At 44.0% G+C, this 7,286-nt stretch overlaps 1 long non-coding RNA gene across 1 annotated transcript; it reads right to left on the bottom strand.

Annotated features, from left to right (window-relative positions):
* Positions 1-286: 286 nt before the first annotated feature.
* On the bottom strand, positions 287-6,972 carry LOC143986917 (uncharacterized). The gene is made up of 2 exons (XR_013276568.1): positions 6,452-6,972; positions 287-2,633 (listed from the first exon to the last, which is right to left on the bottom strand). It is a non-coding gene; the product is annotated as an uncharacterized LOC143986917 (long non-coding RNA).
* Between the last annotated feature and the right edge of the window lie 314 nt (positions 6,973-7,286).

Genomic DNA, 7,286 nt, shown 5'->3' with positions numbered 1-7,286 from the left:
TCAGTGCTGTATATCACGGTGCTGATGTCAGTGCTTAATGTCACGCTTCTGATGTCAGTACTCTCTATCACGGTGTTGCTGTCAGTGCTGTATGTCACGCTTCTGATGTCAGTGCCCTCTATCACGGTGCTGCTGTCAGTGCTGTATATCACGGTGCTGATGTCAGTGCTTAATGTCACGCTTGTTAGGTTGCTCGTCTTCTGTAAGTAACCCCTGGTAGCCTAGGCTAGGATTGAAGGGCGGAGGTCCCTTTCACCGGTGGACAAAACATTACACATACACACTATTGTACGTGAATAATGAATGTGCCTATTGAAGCACACACAACAGTTTTATTTAGTTTGAGCTGAAGGACAGCCCTGTGGTTTAACCAATCAGGTAATTCATACATACATCGACATTTTTCTTAAACTCATGACATTATCTAAGTCAAAGGTGAAATACAGTCTTCTGATAGTTATTTCGTCATTTCAACATCTGCTGACTGACCATATTCTTGCGTAACCAGTCCTATCTTAGCTTTGTACCTCTTACCGCAAACAGATGCATCCTAATATGTCAACATCTTGCATCTTAATTCTGAACTTAGTGAAATGCACGCCTAAGCATATTATCTTAGACCTTTAACCTAGTACCGTATATCTTTTGGCAACCTTAATAAGTATTCCCTTATAATCCTTCCTTTGATCATTCTGTGATTTACATAATGATCATTCCTTTTCTAATTTAATAGCACAGGCTTCATACTCCGAACCCTTGTGCTCTTGGTTTCTATACCATACCGTTGGATCCTTAACAATGGAAGTGAGTTTCAGATCCTTCGGAGCGACCGTGTTTCCCTTTTTACATAAACATTTGATTATCTTATAACAGGCATATAAAAATAGAATGAAGAGAATCACAGTGACAATTGTCATGGCAGCATTTCGGAGCCAAGATATTAATCCCCCAAAACTAAAACTGCTCGAGAAGGGATCCCAGTTTTTTCCTATGTTCCTTGCCTCTTTCTGTAGTTTATTTACCTCTTCCCTGTGTTGGGCAATAACGTCATAGTAGTCTGGGACTTCGATGCTGGTATTATGAATCCAGGTACAGCACTCATAATCCTCAGTAGTCTCACAGAGGCCAGTAAGGGCTGCACTCATACTTTCTATAGCCAACTCATGTAGTTCTAGTTGCTTCCTAATTGCCCTAGTTTCTAGATTTAGTTTGGTTATGTCATCAGAATTTTCCTCCAGAATCTCATCAATTATGCCAGTGTAATTATTTAATCTTTTCATTAGGTCAATTCCCCACCCTGTCCAGGAAGGGAACCATGCCCAGGCCATATCTTTTTCTAAAAACAATTCTCGTTTATTACGGTGTCTAAGGGGATATCTAGGATGCATGCTGGCTTCAAGGAGGTGACTTCCCTTGTTATCCCCTAATACCCCCATGATAGGAACCAGGGCTGCAAGGTAACACCACCCCTGGGGTTTGGTTGGGATCCAGGGGTGACAGAGTTTGCCGCAGCATATATATATGGTATTTCCTAGAGCTAGGGGTCGTTTATGGAACACGTTCCTAAGAGTATCAGAAAGACCAGAGAGCACCAGAATTGACATTAATTGGTGTATTGTAGTCTTGGTACTGGAGCTAAGAAAGTCTAAAAAGGTGGCATTTAGGGTGGGATCTGAAGTATGGAAGAAAGAAGGACTGTTAAATGATGTCATTGAAATGTTAAGTTTTGCTTGTTTGCAAACCTCGGCTCCATCTGTGGTGTTTCCCAGTCGGAAACACCAGTCTGGGAAGTGGCTTCTACCTATAATTTGGAAAGTGAGGGTTTTATTTGGACGGGTCCTAGTAACATTCGTTAGGACGATAGGGGGTGTTCCATTAAGGAGGGGGGTAAAATTCAAGGGGACTGCCATGAGAGGGATTCTAGCTGTACTGGGATGTAGCTTGCTGCAAATCCAGCATTTCTCAAAACCAGATTTTTGAGCATAGCTATATTTGAATTTTAGTAGTAACATCTTGTTAGTCAGTCCCTTAGGTGACTCATTAACGGGTACAATACTTCTACTATGTCTTTGGCCGGGGGTATTATTCATCTTAGGTGGTCCACATATCCCTTTTAATAGACCTAAGTCTTCTGGATGATATATACAGTTGGCTATCAACCATGTTGGTAGGAACACTACTAGGGTAATACAGCATAAGAGGCACAAGGCCTTCCCTGACACTGATGGAGAAAGCATCTTTGTTTTTTTTAAAGTTCTGATTATTTGTTATCTAAGAGTTCTGTTCTTCTTCTTCGTTTCTCATCCCGGCAGTTGTTGGCTCTGTTTTGTCCTTTTGAGGGGGTGTGGGATCTTCCAGGAAAATTTGTTCTATGCCTCTCTGAACTTCTTGTAGATCTTGTTCTTGGGAGTTGCTGCTCTCTGTCACTGCCAGGGGCTCTGGAGTCGAGGGAAGCTGGGGACACTTTTTAAGACGGCTGGCGTGGATCCAGGTGTTTCCTAGGTCTGTTAACACTGCGGTCCTGGATACCTTTTCCACCTTCCATGGTCCTGAGAAAGCCGGTCCGATACTCTTTCTTTGTGCTAATTGTTTGATCAGCACTTTATCCCCAGGGATGAAGGGATGCGTTGGTTCTGTGGGAAGAGGGAAAAAAGGTGACAGAAACTTGTTCGTTCATTTCATGAAGCATACTTACCAGATTTTTCACGTACATGTCCTGTTGGGAATAAATGTCAATATCAGTGTCTTGGTCTAATGGGGGTAATTCTATGTTTGCGGGGATTCCCATGAGGACCTCAAAGGGTGATAATTTTGTTCTTGCATGTGGATCTTCCCCTCTTTTGACCAAAGACCTTCAGGGTCTTTGGTCAATCCTTCCTTTGTCCAAAAATGGACATCATCTTCTGTGGCCATTGATTGCATCTGTGCTATGACAGTTTTAAAGTTAGGTGCTGCGAAGTGTTCCTTGAAAAACATTGTTGTGGGGGCAGGTGGGTTAGGGGAAAAGGCAGCAGCTCTTTTAGCTTCTCTGTCAGCAAGAGCATTCCCTTTTGAAACACGACTGCTGTCAGAGGAGTGTGCCTTTACTTTAATTATGGCTACCTTTTTTGGAAGAAGAATGGCTTGGAGGAGAGCACTAATCTGTATGGAGTTGGCAATTATTTTGTTGTCTGCTGTTTTAAAACCTCTATTGGCCCATATCACACCAAAATCATGCACCACTCCAAAAGCATATCTACTGTCTGTGTAGACGTTCACCTCTTTACCGGTGAATAGAATGCAGGCCCTAGTGAGGGCTTCTAACTCTGCTACCTGGGCTGAAAAAGGAGGTAATGATTTTGCCTCCAGTACGATGTCTGGTAGTTGAACAACTGCATAACCGGTTAAAAAGGTGGAGTCAGAGGGACGTGAGCAGCTACCGTCAACGAAAACATCCTCTGCACCTGAGATAGGGGTGTCAGTGAGATCCGGTCTGGGACTGGTAATAGCAGCAACCTTTTCCGAACAGTCATGTATAATGTCTGGGTCATGTGGTAAACGCAACATGGAATGCAAAAGGCGCACAGCGGGGTTGCTGGCAGGCACATATTTGAGTGTGAGGTTATCAGTGTTATCTCATAACCACTAAGTCTTTGCGAGGTCATATGTTGGGTATTCATGTTCTGAATAAGATGCGTGACTGAATGAGTGGTATAGAGAGTCAATGGGTGACCTAGCACTAATTTGTTTGCATCTTGTACAGCCATTGCACAGGCAGCAAGATTTTGGAGACAGGATGGCATTCCCTGTACTTGGATGGGGAGTTTTTTTTTTTGATAGATATGAGACAGGGCGATACCCTGATCCATGTTGTTGTGTTAGCACGGCGGCAAAAGAGCTTCCTGAAACTACACAGTATAGCTGAAAAGCTTTACCATAGTCTACCAATCCCAGGGCGGGAGCATTTGACAGACTGTTTAATAGAGCTTGAAAAGCTTGTAGTCTGTCTTCAGTCCAATCTATTAATTTAGGGGCTGTCGAGCCAGTAGCCTCTCTTAGGATACTATCATAATGAGAACAGTCAGGGATCCATTGGCGGCAATATACAATTGCACCCAAAAATGAGAGTAGGGCGGCCTCGTCTTTTGGCGGACTGAGAGCTTGTAGGGCTGCGGCACGTTTAGGTGACACCAGCCTTGTTCCTTCCTTTAGAATGCACCCTAGGTATTCTACCTGTGGCTGGCACCATTGTATTTTCTTCCTTGAGGCTAGATGCCCGGCGTGAGCTAGGTGTTGTAACAGTGATGTTGAATCGACCGCACAATCTTCAGCAGTTCGACTGCACAGGAGCAGGCCGTCCACATACTGTATTAGTACCGACCCTCGCTCAGAAGTCCAAGACTTGACAGTCTCGTTGAGTACCATAGAGAAGGCGGCTGGACTGTCTACATACCCTTGCCAGGTTAGTTGGCCCCCGGCCCAGGAGAAAGCAAACATAGGTTGGGCTTCCTCTGCAATGGGAATGCTAAAGAAAGCATTCGCTAAATCAATTACTGTGTAGCATAGAGAGTCTGCCGGTATGCATGAGAAAATAAAAGTGATGTCTGAGACTAGGGGTGGGAGGGGAATCACTTGTTTGTTTACTGCTCTGAGGTCTTGGACGAGTCTCCACTCGCCACTGGCCTTCTTTACAGGGTAAATGGGCGTGTTCCAGGGACTGATGATTGGTTTCAGGATACCTTTTGATATGTAATCATTAATTTGAGGGGAGATGCCTTTGACTTTCTCTGGGGGTAGGGGATACTGTTTTTGATATTGTATCCCTGCATCTGACCGCATTTGGGGTGCATATGGTGTGCAATTAATAAAGCCCACACTACCTTTGTTTTCTGCCCAAATTGTGTGATGGTCAAGGGAGGAAGGTATCATTAGAAAGAAACTCCTGTGTGCATGTCGCTTAGGGCCATGTAAGTCACATAATGGTGAACTAGCGGTAAGGGAACCTTCTTTATTAAACTTAATGGTAATACACAGTTGTGCCAAGAGGTCCCGTCCCATAAGGGGCACAGGGCATGAGGACAAGACGGCAAAAGTTTGGGTACATAATTTCTGTCCTTCTGGAGTGGCTACAGTCAGTGGTGGAGTGATGGGATGGGTGACAGGTGTCCCATTAATACCAACAGAGTTTCCCTCGGTGCATTATTTGTGGCTGTGTAGGATATTGGGGTAGTGGTTGACGAGGGTTCTGGTATGGCAGATAACGGGGATACTGTGGGCGGGTCTGGGGGTTAAATCCCCTGCCTCTGCCTCTTGCTCTAATCTGTCCAGTCCTATAAGGGCACTGGGATTTCCAATGTCCTTGCTGTCCACAATTGCCTATATTTTCCAAGGCATTTGTTCCATGCACAGAAACAATCCTTCATGTATTGTGGGTCAGCCCCTTTGCAGGGAGGATAAGAATGCTTATGTACCTGACAAATTTTACTGACTTCTTGCCAGTCTTCCTCTGAACAAGGACCTTGGGGTCCTGGGTCATGGATTCCCAATTGGTGACACCTTTCCCGGACTTGTGTCCAAAATGGTTCTACCTGGGGGCCAGGGATCATATTACTGACAAATTCATAGGGTGATGGGGTGGCCATGGCTTGGGTTGCTGCAGAATTCCCCATCTAGTAGTCTGGGCAGTGTGTGTCTAGTGGCAGGACACAGGTGATAACACCCGGTTTGTCCAACAATCCGGTTTCTGGTCTGGGAGTAGGATCCCTGATCTTTTTTGGGGCAGATGGACTTATATAAAACTATGAAGATTTACCCTTAATATACGATGAAGGGTAAATCTTTCCTGGTGGCGGGATATACCCCTCTTACACCAAGTCTGCAAGAGAACCCCTCCTGGTCTGGTGGTCAGTAAAATCCACTTGTCATCTATTCTTAGGAAGAGTAGACCTAACGTGCAATGGGGGCAGGCGGATGCTATGTCACTACAAGAGGGCTCCTCATATTCTGCACTTATTTAAACAACAACAATTATTTTCCTTATACTCTATATTAAAACTTATACTCTATATACTTACACACGTACCTAGAGAGAAACAGACATATTCTTAATATACTTTAAGACATGAAATAACCGTATTGCAATACATTTATCAATTTATAGTGCACTTTTTTTTTTAAAAAAAAAATTTCAAATGGGCGTCCACTCCACCAATCCCTTTGTCACGGGCGTAATCTACTACTTCCCGTGTTAAAAATACTATCACCAATAGTTTTAAGTCAGACCAACCTAGTCGGACTCCCCTAAACCTATAAATTCCTTGCGAGCCCTTTTAACCTCCCGAGGGACCAGCCTAGTCCACCGCGAAGGCACAGTTACTTCTTTTAATTTTAAACTAAGTTCGTAGCGGCCGCCCGGACAGAGTAAGTGTTTACACCATTCACCAATCAGGTAAAAAAGAGTAAAGTGACTTACCTGTCGCAAGACGAGACGAACCCCACTTCTGGTACCAAAACTGTTAGGTTGCTCGTCTTCTGTAAGTAACCCCTGGTAGCCTAGGCTAGGATTGAAGGGCGGAGGTCCCTTTCACCGGTGGACAAAACATTACACATACACACTATTGTACGTGAATAATGAATGTGCCTATTGAAGCACACACAACAGTTTTATTTAGTTTGAGCTGAAGGACAGCCCTGTGGTTTAACCAATCAGGTAATTCATACATACATCGACATTTTTCTTAAACTCATGACATTATCTAAGTCAAAGGTGAAATACAGTCTTCTGATAGTTATTTCGTCATTTCAACATCTGCTGACTGACCATATTCTTGCGTAACCAGTCCTATCTTAGCTTTGTACCTCTTACCGCAAACAGATGCATCCTAATATGTCAACATCTTGCATCTTAATTCTGAACTTAGTGAAATGCACGCCTAAGCATATTATCTTAGACCTTTAACCTAGTACCGTATATCTTTTGGCAACCTTAATAAGTATTCCCTTATAACGCTTCTGATGTCAGTACTCTCTATCACGGTGTTGCTGTCAGTGCTGTATGTCACGCTTCTGATGTCAGTACTCTCTATCACGGTGCTGCTGTCAGTGCTGTATATCACTGTGCTGATGTCAGTGCTGTATGTCACGCTTCTGATGTCAGTGCCCTCTATCACGGTGCTGCTGTCAGTGCTGTATATCACGGTGCTGATGTCAGTGCTTAATGTCACGCTTCTGATGTCAGTACTCTCTATCACGGTGTTGCTGTCAGTGCTGTATGTCACGCTGCTGATGTCAGTGCCCTCTATCACGGT

This window comes from Lithobates pipiens, unplaced genomic scaffold, assembly GCF_037356315.1.
Source record: "Lithobates pipiens isolate NorthernLeopardFrog02 unplaced genomic scaffold, aLitPip1_a1.2 Scaffold_1, whole genome shotgun sequence".
Classification (NCBI taxonomy): domain Eukaryota; kingdom Metazoa; phylum Chordata; class Amphibia; order Anura; family Ranidae; genus Lithobates; species Lithobates pipiens.
Note: the sequence above shows the minus strand (reverse complement) of the source record. Positions and strands in the feature narration are given on the sequence as shown.